The sequence below is a fragment of the Bos javanicus genome, chromosome 22 (genome assembly GCF_032452875.1).
Source record: "Bos javanicus breed banteng chromosome 22, ARS-OSU_banteng_1.0, whole genome shotgun sequence".
In the NCBI taxonomy this organism is placed as follows: Eukaryota; Metazoa; Chordata; class Mammalia; order Artiodactyla; family Bovidae; genus Bos; species Bos javanicus.
In genome coordinates, this window is record NC_083889.1 from 6,029,754 (window position 1) to 6,044,734 (window position 14,981).

Sequence of the window (14,981 nt, forward strand, 5' to 3'; positions counted from 1 at the left end):
CCGAGAGGCTCCTCTGTCCATGGGATTCTCCAGGCAAGAATACTGGAGTGGGTTGCCACTTCCTTCTCCAGGGGGTCTTCCCAGGGATTCCCTGGCCCAGGAATCGAACCTGAGTCTTCTGCATTGCAGGCAGATTCTTTACCAACTGAGCCACAAGGGAAGCCATTATATATATATAAAATCCCCTTTTTTGGATTTCCTTCCCATTTGGGTCACCGCAGACCTTTGAGTATAGTTCCCTGTGTATAGTACGTTCTCATCAGTTGCCTATTAACACACATATATGGAATCTAGAAAAATGATACTGTACAGTTCAGTCACTCAGCCATGTCCAACTCTGCGACCCCATGGACTGCAGCACGCCAGGCTTCCCCATCCATCACCAACTCCCAGAGCTTTCTCAAACTCATGCCCATCGAGACAGTGATGCCATTCAACCATCTCAGCCTCTGTCGTCTCCTTCTCCTGCCTTCAATCTTTTCCAATATCAGGGTCTTTTCCAATGAGTCAGTTCTTTGCATCAGGTGGCCAAAGTATTGGAGCTTCAACTTCCTTCCAATGAATATTCAGGACTGCTCTCCTTAAGGATGGACTGGTTGGATCTCCTTGCAGTCCAAGGGACTCTCAAGAGTCTTCTCCAACACCACAGTTCAAAAGCATCAATTCTTTGGCACTCAGCTTTCTTTATAGTTCAACTCTCACATCCATTCATGACCACTGGAAAAATCATAGCCTTGACTAGATGGACCTTTGTTGGCAAAGTAATGTCTCTGCTTTTGAATATGCTGTCTAAGTTGGTCATAACTTTCCTTCCAAGGAGTAAGCGTCTTTTAATTTCATGCTGCAGTCACCATCTGCAGTGATTTTGGAGCCCAAGAAAATAAAGTGCTGTCACTGTTTCCACTGTTTCCCCATCTATTTCCCATGGAGTGATGGGACCGGATGCCATGATCTTAGTTTTCTGAATGTTGAGTTTTAAGCCAGCCTTTTCACTCTCCTCTTTCACTTTCATCAAGAGGCTCTTTAGTCCCTCTTCCCTTTCTGCCACAAGGGTGGTGTCATCTGCCTCTGTGAGGTCGTTGATATTTCTCCCATCAATCTTGATTCCAGCTTCTGCTTCATCCAGTCTGGCATTTCACATGATGTACTTTCTACATGTAAGTTGAATAAACAAGGTGACAACATACAGCCTTGAGGTACTCCTTTCCCAATTTTGAACCAGTCTGTTGCTCCATGTCCAGTTCTGACTGTGAAAAGTGGTACAGATGATCTTACTTGCAAAGCATAAATAGCGACGCAGATGTAGAGAACGGACATATGGACCTGCCTTTTTTGCATCAGTTCTGCCTATAGCACCACAACAAGGCCCTCTACACCTGGTAGGTCCAACCGGCTATTTGAGGAATGAATGTATATGTCCAAGGGAATTTTTTACAAAGCCATGGTAGCCAAAGGATTGCCCTTCTTCACATTAAGGATATTTTCAACTGTAGAACTGTGATGCATAGTCCAAAATGATGCCCTTTCCTCGCTACAGGCATTCATTCACTGAGCAGAATATACCGAAAAGCCTGCTGTGTGCCCAACACAGGCGCTGCTCTGGACCCTACAGGTATAGTAGTGAGGACCAAGAAGACCCTGGCCTCGGGCAGCTAACACTCTAGTGACGACAGACAAACAGACTAGCAATGCTTTGATGAACCTATTTGCAAAGCCAAAGTAGAGATACATACAGCGAACAACCGTATGGACACCAAATGAGGAAAGAGAGGGTGGGATGAATTGGGAGACTGGGATTGACATATATACACTATCGATACCACATGCAAAACAGCTGAATAATGAGAACCTACTGTTCAGCACAGGGAACTCTACTCAATGCTCCATGGTGACCTAAGCGGGAAGGAAATCCAAGAAAGGGTGATATATGTATACATACAGCTCATTTACTTTGCTGTATAGCAGAAACTAACACAACATTATAAAGCAACTATGTTCCAATAAAAAAGAAAGAGAAGAAAAACATAGCAAAGTAGGTGTATAATGCAATGTCAGGTAGTAGGAAATGATAAGAAGAAGTTCAATGCCAAGTTCGAGGACAGAGGGGACTAGAGCCACTTTAGGGAAGATGGCTGGGACAGGCCTCCATGAGGGCCTGATGTGTGAGCAGCTCTCTCTAGGTTCTATGAAGCCCTTCAGTTAAAAATCAGCATTTTGTTTTGGTTGGTTGTTTCCATTTCCATAAGTCACTTCTTATGTCAGGATACCAGCTCACAGCACCACTCAGGATACTGGTTTTGTTTTTGTTGTTGTTAGCATCTTTATATTCCAAATCTATCTTTTTGGTATGGAATGCTGGATTTTTTTTTTTAAGCATTCTCATTTCTTCAAGCGTATACATTTTCCTTTTTTTTAAAAGAAACATGAATGAGGAGGGATTACCCATCCATCTGCCCATAGCTGTCCACGATGAATCAGATTTTTGCTAAATATAATTTTTTAAATGGCTTTTTCCTGACCTTACCCCAGTTTCTAAGCATCTTCTCTGTGTGGGCTATTGGCAGTGTTACCATAAAGCAAGACGGCTCATGCAAAAAGCTAACAAGAGTTTCGCTATGGAAAAGTAAGATGGTTGAATTTGTATGTCTTTGTTTCCCTAAGCATGTGAAGTAGCAAAAACCATTCGCAATTGCTCTTTACAAAGACAGCCTGGTTAAATATTAACACTTTTCATCTAACAGAGGTTCCTGCTAGTCCTTATCAACCAAGTCCAATTTGACCAAAGCATTTTTTCTCTTCTTTTAGAAGGTATTTGTAGGCGGAGTATTATATTGAAGGCTCTATTATCCTCTACAAAATAATTCCTGAACATCTTTTCCTACCATGAAACAGTGAGCAGTGAGGCGATGTGACATACTTTATGATCAGACGGGTTGTGCTGAGAATATTCTTTGCTCTGGATGGACCACATTGTAAGAGTCAAAAAACTCAAGTCAATTTCACTCAATCCCTACAATATCATTTCTCTTCCTCACACCACCTTCCCAAGAAATAAATGATTGCTCATCTGGCAGGTCGAAATAATAGCCACGTTCAGACTAGAGCTTCTGAAGTATCAGGATAGAGTACGCTCAATGACATTGTAAACAGTGGTTAAAATGCCAGTTTTAGTCCATAAGTCTTTTCTGACTCTTTTGCAATCCCATGGAGTGCAGGTCCTCTGTCCATGGGATTTCCCAGGTAAGAATACTGGAGTGGCTTTTCATCTCCTCCTCCAGGGGATCTTCCTGACCCAGGGATCAAACCCAAGTATCCTGTATTGGCAAGCAGATGCTTTACCACTGAGCCCCATGGGAAGCCCAAAATGCCAATCACTCTTTCATAAAACCTTGAAAGAGACAATAAAATAATGTATATTCCTCTCCCTTTCCTAGCATATTCTATATGAAAAATATGCTGTTCACAATTTGGGGGAGAGGGAAGGAGAGAAAGTTATGTATGTTTCCATAAAGCTCCCTGGATTTCGTGGTGATTCTCTTGTTCAGTCATTTTTTCCTTCCTCTTCTTCATTGTTCCCCTGTTCTGTGGCTGTATTTCTACGACTTTTAAAAAAATACCTATTTGTGTATTTCTGGCTGCACTGGGTCCACATTGCTGCATGCAGGCTTTCTCTAGTTGTGGCGAGCTGGGGCTACTCTTAGTTGTGGCGGGCAGGCTCTAGCACATAGGGGCTCAGCAGCTGTGGGGCACGGGCTTAGCTGCCCACGGCATGTGTGGGATCTTCCCTGACGGGGGATGGAACCCACGTCCTCTGCACTGGCAGGTGTATTCTTAGCCCTGGACCCCCAGGGAAGCCGTTTCCTAATTTTCTTAATACCTCTTCCTTTCCTTTTACCCCTTCTCTCACGGCTGATCATAATACAGATTTCAAGTGTATTTTGAAATAGTTATTGTATCTCTGAAATTAAGTTTACGTTTGCCATTCTTCACTGTAAAGTCAGATTTTGGAGGAGGAGAAAGGAACTAACATTTATTAAACACTTTAGTGCCAGACATTATGCAAGGTGCTCTGAGGACATAATCACTTAAGCAGTTGGTGGTAGATGATTATTATTCAGAAATCTTCACTCCCTCCTTCCCTCCCCATGTTCCCGGGAAGCATAGAGTTTCTGCTCCAAGGATGTTGAATTTGCCTATGCGACTTGCTTTCGCTTCTATGAGGTAGATTGTACTTCCCCTTCCCTTGGCTTTGGCATCAGTCACATGAACAGCTTTGCCCAATAGGGTGTTAGTAGATGGGATCCAAGCAGAGACTTGAAACAGGGCAACACATTCTCAGGCAGCCTTCTGGTCTCTAGCAGGAAATGAGACTCTCAGAGAACAAAACCACTGCAAACCAGCAGTGCTATTTGCAACAGCATGACATGGAAACAGCCTAACTGTCCATCAACAGATGAATGGATACAAAAGTGTGTATTATATATATATGCATGTATATGTACATATGTGTGTGTGTGTGTGTGTGTGTGTGTGTGTGTATAGCTAAAAATTTCTTTTAGGTTTTTCCATAAAATTTGAAAAAATTTGAATGAATTTTTTAGCCAACCCAACTATCTACCTGTCTGTCTATCTATACAGTGAAATATTACTCAGCCAGTAAAAGGGATGAAATATAATGCTATTTGCAGCAACGTGGGTGTACCTAGAGATGATCATACTAAGTGAAGTAAGTCAGAAAAAGAAAGACAAATGCCAATGAACTAATTTACAAAACAGAAACAGACTCATAGACTTAGCAAACAAACTAATGTTACCAAAGGGAAAAGATGGGGAGGGATAAATTAGGAGTTTGGGATTAACAGGCACACAGAATTATACGTAAAATAGACAAGCAGCAAGTACCTACTGTATAGCATATAAGATAATAACCTATAATAGAAAAGAATCTGAAAAAGAATATATATATATATGAATCATTTTTGCTGTACACCTGAAATTAACACAGCTTTGTAAATCAACTATACTTCAGAAAAAGAATTATTTTAAAAAACCTCTCCAACCTACATTAGCCAACTCCCAGCTGACCTCACATGACATAAACAAAGATTTGCATTCCTGCCACTGAGGTTTTGTGACTTTCGTTACACAGCAGTAGCTAACCAATGCACAATCCTATGAAGTAAATAGCAATATCCCTTTCTAACAAAAGTGGAGACAGAACGAGAAACAAGCCCGCAGTCACCAGCTAGAATGCTGAAGAACCGGGATTCACACCAAAATCTGTCTGATCCAAACTCCAGCTATCTTTTACTTGTAGCGTGTCTCTTATTTAAACTTTATATTCCTCTTTCCATAAAATGAATAAAACTGATTTCATTTTCCCTTAAGATATCTCTTGGTTGATTTTTACTAAGGTATATAGTCCTCCCTGTGTTTCCCAGGTAGCTCAGTAGTAAAGAATCTGCCTGTCAATGCAGGAACCCGATGGGTTCCTCCCTGGATTGGGAAGGTCTCCTGGAGAGGGAAGTGGCAACCCACTCCAGTATTCTTCCCTGGAAAATCCCATGGACAGAAGAGCCTGGTGGGGTACATGGGGTCACAAAAGAGTCGGACACAACTGAGTGACTAAACAACAACAGATAGTCTTCCCTAGAAAGTGTTTTCTTTTCCCAGCCCAGAAAGTTGACTTCCTAGGCTCACTTTTCTCCTTTCTTGTGTGAGTTCTCCATATGGCCTGCTGAGAACAGAAGCAAAAACCTAATAACTGGTTACTCCAAAAATGTAATTTATATATATATATATATATATATAAAGCTCAGAATTAATCAAATATGAAGAGCAAGCCCTGGCTGCCAGCATGTGATGGGAAATCACTTTCTCCTCTTCTCTAGCCTGAAGGTCGAGTGTGTGATAAAAGGGAAGTATTCCAAGTGCTAGGTCCTATAACACGATTCTCAACACTCGGCAGGAATGGGTCGCCTTACTGCTGAGTCACTGGTCATTATTTTTCAGAACTAATAGGACTGAAGAGAAAAAGAATGAGGAGACAGGATAGATACAGTGCCCAGTAGTTTAAGAGGTCAGAAGACTCCCCTGGCTCTTTGAGATTGATCAGTTTAACTTCAATATCTGCAAAGGAACTCGACAAAAGAGTCAGTCAATTTGAAATGATGCTGTAGTCAACTCAATTGCCAACCAAAAGGGTTCCCATTTCGCTAGCTTAACCTTGTGTGGTGAATCTTTAAATATCACCAAAAACAGCTGTCAAGTTGATGGGGAATACTGGTTTTTTGTAAATCCATCTTTGGGATACAATTCCAAGTTTCTCAGTCTAGGCACTGTTGACATTTTGACTCAGATAAGGCATTGGAGAAGACTCTTGAGAGTCCCTTGGACTGCAAGGAGATCCAACCAGTCCATCCTAAAGGAGATCAGTCCTGGGTGTTCTTTGGAAGGAATGATGCTAAAGCTGAAACTCCAGTACTTTGGCCACCTCATGCGAAGAGTTGACTCATTGGAAAAGACTCTGATGCTGGGAAAGATTGAGGGCAGGAGGAGAAGGGGACAACAGAGAATGAGATGGTTGGATGGCATCATTGACTCGATGGACATGGATTTGGGTAGACTCTGGGAGTTGGTGATGGACAGGGAGGCCTGGCATGCTGCGATTCATGGGGTCGCAAAGAGTCAGACATGACTAAGTGACTGAACTGAACTGAACTGAAGTGGAACCCAGACTTCTATGTTTTCTGGGGTCTTTTTTACATTCTTTTTTCTTTTCATGTTCTTTTCCATTATGGTTTATCACAGGATATTGAATATAATTCCCTGTGCTAGACAATAGGACCTTGTTGCTTATCCATCCTAGGTATAATGGCTTACATCTGTTAACCTCAACCTTCCTCTCCATCCCTCCCCAACCCCTCCCTCTTGGCAACCACAAGTTTGATCTCTACAGATGTTTGTTTTTCAATGACTTTCACCAGGTATCTCAGAGTTCACGCTTAGAGAACCACCTCATTGCTGCTACCCTTATCTTTGCAAGACTAAGAAACACATTCCCAGAGACTGGGTCTACTAGTCTGGCTCCAGATGAATATTTTCTTCCTGGTCATAAGCTCTCTCCCTTCAGGCAAACTGCCAAATGCAAACACCTCTCTGATAGCACTCACAGGTCATCAGATACACTCAGACGAGCCCAAGCACCCAGCAGCTAACCCAGGCTCCCAGCATATGGAAAAGGAAGAAAGTTTGCATGTCCTTCCAGGCTGGAGTACAATCGTTAAATAAAAGGCACAACTGTGAACGCACATGGAAAGTATGTGCATGATTCAGCTGCCTAGAAATGCAGAGCTGGAAGACCGCAGGTCTTGCAGACCTTGGGCCATGGCCCTCCTTGCCCCTTGAGCAGTTGCCCCAGACACAGAAGGTTAGAGAGATTCACTTGTGTCATGCTTTAGATGCCACACGTAAGTGATATCGTACAGTATTTATCTTTCTCATTCTGACTTATTTCACTCTAGTATGATCATTTTGAGGTCCATCCATGTTGCTGCAAATGGCATTATTTCCTTCTTTTTATGGCTGAGTAATATTCCATTGTATATAGGTACCACATCTTCTTTATCCATTCATCTGTCAGTGGACATTAGGTTGCTTCCATGTCTTGGCTATTGTGAATAATGCTGTAATGAACACTGGGGTGCGAATATCTTTTTGAATTACAATTTTCTTCAGATATACACTCAGGAATGGGATTGCTGGATGACACAGTGGGCTCTGTTTTTAGTTTTGTAAGGAACCTCTATACTGTTCTCCATAATAGCCGCACCAACTTACATTCCCACCAACAGCATAGGAGGGTTCCCTTTTCTCCACATCCTCCCCAGCACTTGTCACTTACAGAGTTTTTCATGATGGCCATTCTGGCCAGTGTGTGGTGGTACCTCATTGTAGTTTTGACTTGCATTTCTCTAATAATTAGCAATATGGAGCATCTATTCATACGCCTATTGGCCATTTGCACTTCTTTGGGGAAAAAATGACTAGTATAAAGACAGTATTTAAATACCACAATTTAGGAGAGTTCACATTTTTCTGAGTGTCTCTCCTTGATGGCATATTTGCATATAAATGTTCACTGCTTTTCCCTCCAGTATTTCTCTAAGCTCAACCCCATCCCCTCTCCATTACCCACCAACCCCATAATGGCATCCATCAAGCATTTCAATAAGGACAGTACACAAAGCAACATCCAGACAAATCTGGCAGGATCAGGCTAAATCTACCCAGGAAGACAATGTCATTTTCTATTTTCATAATAGACTTTTGAAGAAACCTATCATATTCCTCTCCTTCTTTATGAAAACCCACATTGTAAAGGATAAGCCACTGAGCCAAAATAGATCAATAAATATGCCATGTGGTTCGTCTTAATTCCAGTTTTCTCTGGTTCTAACTTCAAAATCAATTTCCGTCTTATTGCACGCTATTTTTACAAGAATGATCAACTTTTTACATTTTAGGTTATCATCCAATCTCCTAATCTCTGAAGAAATACGGATACAGTGTCCATGTAACATAGATCTTCCAGGGTCAACCTGATTTCAAATGCTTTTCAGTTGTCATCTTTCAGTCCTGGGCTGTGGTTCACCCTGTGTCTGAGAATGCATTCATATTTTTCCCTTTTAACATAAGGAAATACTGGCTCCTTCAATCTGAAAATTTACTATCCCATACTTTAGCTGGAATACATTTTTTTAATAGGCTACCCAGAAATGAACTGCCCTTTTCTCATTTATTTATTGGCTGCCCTGGGTCTTAGTTATGGCACGTGGACTTCTCTGTACTTGCGGCACGTAGGCAACTAAGCCCACACACCACAAGTACTGTACAGGCTTAGTAGTTGCAGTATGTGCATGGGGCTTAGTTGCCCCATGACATGTGGGATCTTAGTTCCCCAACCCACGTCCCCTGCATTGGAAGGCGGATTCTCAACTACTGAACCACCAGGGAAGTCCCATTGGAAAAGATTTGATTCAATTAACCTGAATGTGTGAGTGTGTGAAGTTGCTCAGTCGTGTCCGACTCTTTGTGACCGCATGGACTGTAGCCTGCCAGGCTCCTCTGTCCATGGGATTCTCCAGGCAAGAATACTGGAGTGGGTTGCCATTTCCTTCTCCAGGGGGTCTTCCCAACCCAGGGATCGAACCCGGGTCTGCTGCATTGCAGGCAGACGCTTTATCCTCTTAGCCACCAGGGAAGTCAATTAACCTGAATCCTTCTCAAATCTTCCCTCACTCCCAGTTCTGCTTTTCCTTCTAATCCCTAAGGACGTACATCCATTTCTATTATGTCACATTTCTATTATCTACCTAAGGATTATTTATTATGTTAATATTACTGCGATGATAATATTATCAGAATCTAATATATTACCATAGATGATTATATGATTGTTTATTATTGCAATAGTTGCTTGCTTTGCTATTTCACGTGTAGGTGTTAGTCGCTCAGTCATGTCCGACTCTGTGCAACCCCGTGGACTGTAGCCCTCCAGGCTCCTCTCTCCATGGAATTCTCCAGGCAAGAATACTAGAGTGGGTTGCCATGCCCTCCTCCAGGGGATCTCACAAAATCTAGGAATCAAATCTAGGTCTCCTGCATGGCAGGCAGATTCTTTACCATCTGAGCCACCAGGGAAGCCCACTATTGCACATACATGTACATTTATATGCATCTGTCTTTTATATGGAGAAGGCAATGGCAACCTACTCCAGTACTCTTGCCTGGAAAATCCCATGGGCGGAGGAGCCTGGTGGGCTGCCGTCCATGGGGTTGCGAAGAGTCGGACATGACTAAGCGAATTCACTTTTACTTTTCACTTTCCTGCATTGAAGAAGGAAATGGCAACCCACTCCAGTGTTCTTGCCTGGAGAATCCCAGGGATGGCGGAGCCTGGTGGGCTGCCGTCTATGGGGTCGCACAGAGTTGGACACGACTGAAGTGACTTAGCAGTAGCAGTCTTTTATATATGGCTTCCCTAGGTGGCTCAATGGTAAAGAAACCACGTGCCAGTGCAACAGACTCAAATTCAGTCCCTGGGTTGGGGAGATCCATTGGAGAAGGAAATGGCAACCCACTCCAGTACTCTTGCCTGGGAAATCCAACAGACCGAGGAGCCCGGTGGGCTACAGTCCATGGGGTTGCAAAAGAGTTAGACATGACAGCAACTAAAACAACAAGAATCTTTTTATATGTTCACTACTCATTTCCTTATCTGTTTGCTTCCTTATTTGGCTGTGCTGGGTCTTAGCTGTGGCTTGTGGGATATTTTAGTTGTGGCATGTGAACTCTTAGTTGCAGCATATGGGATCTAGTGCCCTGAGCAGAGATGGAACCCAGGCCCCTGCATTGGGAGCACTGCATCTTAGCCACTGGACCACCAGGGGAGTCCTGTATGCATCTATCTTGCCCAGATCATTACTTTTTGAAAACGGGGACCCATGGCATTTACACGCATGACACAATGTATGTTCAATTACCATATATTTTAAGTTAACAAAAATAAGTAAGTAAATACAGTTTTGCTCATAATTAAGTACAGAAGTAGGATTTCTGGGCAGTACAGAGGAAATTGGGTCTATTTAAGATGGATCACCCAGGCAACATAAGTGGCTTGCTGTGGATGGGAGGTAGAAAGGGGATCGTGCTAATGGGGGAGGTGAAAGGGAGCCGGCAACAAATGTGACCTCCTTCCAGTTTTGTCTAAAGTCATTTGTCCACAGCGATCACTTGAGGGCTCAATTTAATATCGAGAAGGGAGGTCAAGGGCCGAGGGCAGACTTAGTGGAACTAGAAATTAAATAAGTTCTGCAGTTGGAGAATGAGGAGTAAATGCCCTGCTGCTACACTCCAAGAACGTCCTCAAGAAAAAGACGTCCCATTAATTGGAGAGCCAGAAATATGGTTCAAAAGAGAGATTGTTTCCCCACTCTATAAAAAGCTAACTGCCAGACGCTCTTGTCGGCCGATCCTGTGAGATGTGATCGTGGAATATGGCTTTTTTCAATGCAAGTGTTTTCCCTTTCACCAGGGAACTGAGGCCTTTAAATGGAATACTCAACAAATAAAATCAGGTAAAATTTCAAGGGTTCTCAAAAAGACTTAATTTTATTTTTATCCTCTAGAAGAGGTGATCCAGAGGAAGAGGAAATTCTCTTGAACGATGAGAGAGAGAGAGAGTTTGGATCTGAGCCCTCAAACTCCAGTCACTTTCTATAGCACTCACATCCACCAACCCAATTTTCTACCAAAACAGGCAAAACTCACCCTCCCAAAGTTAGATTTTTCCAGAGTTGGAGAGAGGTCTACAGTTTGCATATTTCTTGACTCATTTGAGAAATCCGGATGCTTCCTCCTCCAGGTTCCGATTTTTGATCTGTGAATTTTATTTTTGCCTTGGTTGACAAAAGATAGTATATCCCTTCTTGGCTTTCTGCAACCCTCAACTTAGTCACCAGAAAGCAGATGGCTAGAAACATGTGATCAAACTTTTTTTAAATGATTTTATTTTTGTAAAGTCAATATATCAATACATGAAAGCAGGCAGTCTGATAGCCTAAAATAATAAGCATGACAAAAATTTCTGATGTTTGAAGTGAAAACTTTGCTCTTGTGTATTCTCTCAGCGGCTCCTTGCAGGCTGTAAAAGTTCTCCTTTGTTCACAATGTTCATTAACCAGGGGCGTAAATGTTTTGGATCCTGCTCTCATATAAACAAATGGGGCTACTGGCGGTTTGATGTGCACAGAATTATAGACTGGGGCTTTGTGACTCAACACGTAGCCACTGCTATGTTCTCGTTTCCTTTAAAGGAACTATGAACAGCTATTCCTGGTTATCCAAGTTCTTCTTGATGCTGTTATCCATTCAGCTTAATTAAGTCCTGTGTTGATATAAATAAGGTTCTGGTTTAACTGAGCTCAGCAAAAGAAAAAGTGTGTTTGTTAAAGTTCTTTGGTTGCAAACAAGAGAAATAAAATTAGATGAGCTCAAGTTCACAGAGGAGGGGGCTTTGAGACAGTGCAGAGTCTCAAAGGCCTGGAGACTGCTGGACACACAGCCTCAGGAGAGAAAGGACTTGGCGATGACAAAATAGGAGGACACATTCAGTAAAGATATCTTCCACGTTCTCTCCCCAAAGCAGCTTCATCTGCTTCCTGGAACCTGAAGGTTCAGCCAAGAAACAGACTCATCTTTCAATTTCAGCCCCAGATGCCCAGAAGACTGACAAGTGTAGAGCTGGTATGTGGCGCTGGTTCAGATAGCACAGCCAGAGATGAACTTACACAGAAAGACTATGGTGGCTGGAGAACCGGCTGTTAAGATGGGAGTTGTTCCTGGGAAAATGGGGAGTTGTTGTCTCATTAGCTGATCAAATATCCCCAGAAGAGTCCATCAAAGAACAGCATCTTCCCTGATGGCTCAGTTGGCAAAGAATCTGCCTGCAATGCAGGAGACCCAGGTTTAATCCCTGGGTTGGGAAGATTCCCCTGGAGAAGGAAGTGGGAACTCACTCCAGTACTCTTGCCTGGGAAATCCCATGGACAGAGGAGCCTGGTGGGCTACAGTCCATGGGGTCTCGAGAGTCAGACAAGATTTAGTGACTAAACTACCATATATTTATACCAAAATATTTAAACACTCTGTGATTCCATAGAAGGTGTGTGATAGCAAGTTTGGCAGTTGGGGTGGATAATGAGGAATTCTTTAGGCCATTGTTTCATATTCTGCAAGAGAATGACCACCATTTCCAGCTTGTCACAGGGAAAGTAACATGGATTTTGGACAACTTTCCAGTTCCTCTTAACCCTTATTTTCTTTTTTATTATTACTTCAAAACTTTAAAAAAATGTTTATTTATTATTTATTTATTTGGCTGCGCCGAGTCTTGGTTGTGGCATGTGGGCTCTTAGCTGAGGCTGGAGGGATCTAGTTCCCTGATCAGGGATTGAACCCAGGCTCCCTGCTTTGGGAGTGTGGAGTCTGGACCCAGTGGAGCACCAAGGAAGTCCCGAACCTTATTTTCATAATGTAAATACGTTTGCTTTTTAGTTAGAAATGTTGTGATTTCTTACTGTGTCGAACAAATCCTTATCTTAATAGAAGTACCAAAATCCACTTAAAGGCTAACATATATGACTTATGAAAGTGTACTGTTGGATTTTTATCAATATTCCCTTCAAATTCCTAAGAACTGATGCATGATCAGAGGATCTCAGGTTTTAAATGTAGTAAAGGTCATATTTTTAAGATATTTTCCCCCAGTTATTGTCTTTTCCCTAAGTCCCTTCCTCTTTAGGCAGTTAGGCTGTTTTGAACTCCCTGCCTCTAGGCAGAGACACACCCTGGTGGGCAGCTGAAGTGGCCTTTTCCTGGCTTGGGTTTCCAAAGTCCTTGGCCTTGTTATGTGGCAGGAGAGGACAGAGAGCCCACCCTCAGAGGAGACAGAGAAATTCCATGGGTGAGAATAGAACTGAGTTGAGGGGAGGTTGCTGAGTAGACTAAAGTTTCTTCAGAGTTGGAACAGACTGTTTGATAGGCTGAAAGGAAGAAATTCAGGGACTAAGTATTTGGAAAATGGCACATCTTCAAGATTGTGGCTTTGTATGCTTTTTCCAGGGCCCCCAATGGGCAGCAAACTTAAGGTAGATTTGAAGGACCAAGGGGCGGCTACGTGGTCTCTGCTGACCGTGTGACTGGAGCGGCCCAGAGCCGTAGCGGCACAATCTATCTACAGACACCTGGGGAGAGTCTTGTGCACTTGGGTTCTCCTGTCCTTACGAAGCCCACTGTGGCACAGAAGCAGCTGAACGATTCTCATGCGAAGCAAGCCATAGATGTGACCTCCTGGTAGTCACTGGCAGGGACTGACATCAGAGACAGACGAACATTTCAGTGGGAGTCTGTACAGAAAGATAGCTCAAAGACCAGATGCTCTCCAGATGCTGTTTTGATAGCATTTACATAACACCCCCACCCCAGGATCTAAATTTGATTGTGAAAAAGATAGAGACAGATAATTCTGAATTCAAGGAGGTCAAGTTTCAGCCTCTTGAATGGAGGCTCCAAATAGAATGAAGTCACATTAGAGAAAATATAATTTATTTCAACATTTGGATTTCTGAACTGAGATATACATCCACTAAATAAATATATAGAAAAACAAGAAAACTTCAGAAACAATTTCATCAGACCTCCTAGAATGTCATTCAATGCCATTCAGAATAATGGTAGATTTTCTTCTTTTCCCGCCAAGTATCCACTTTCTCTTCCTCACCTCTGTGGAGCTCCTCTGGTCCTGATGATGGGCGTGGATGAAGGAATGTTGACAGACATGATACAAGTAGGGGCAGAGGCATGTAAAAATATTAGTGCCGAGTTTGGCTTGATCTCTTGGGCTTTTGACTTTCATCATGAAAAGAACATGTGCCAGATAGCACTTATCCCAGGACGGGGAGATGCTCAGAGCAGACCAGGATCCAAGTATAAAGCAGTCATCCCTGCTAAACCCCAGTTCATGAATGAGAAATAAATGTTTGTTGTAAGCCACTGAGATCTTTGGAATGCTTGTTATGCAGCTTATTATGGTAATAGCTGGCTAATACACATAAAAATCTCTTTGTGTCACCAACCAGGGTTTTTGGCCTTCTTTATCAATAGAAATTGCTCTCTCACTCCCCAAGGTGGAGCAATCTTGTTCCTTACATAGGGTGAGGGTAGGTGTGTGCTCAGGGGTTGAGCTGGAGGGACGGCTTAGGTGGTCTGCCCACCCCGGTGTGTGCAGGGGGCATGCATAGTCCTCTTGTTTTGCTCCCCAAAGCCCTGTTTTTGTCCTAGGCTCCTCAAAAATGGAGGCTGAGGTTTTTGGTCTCTTTGTATCCTTGTGTCCAGAATTTGCTCCAATGAATTTGCCCCAA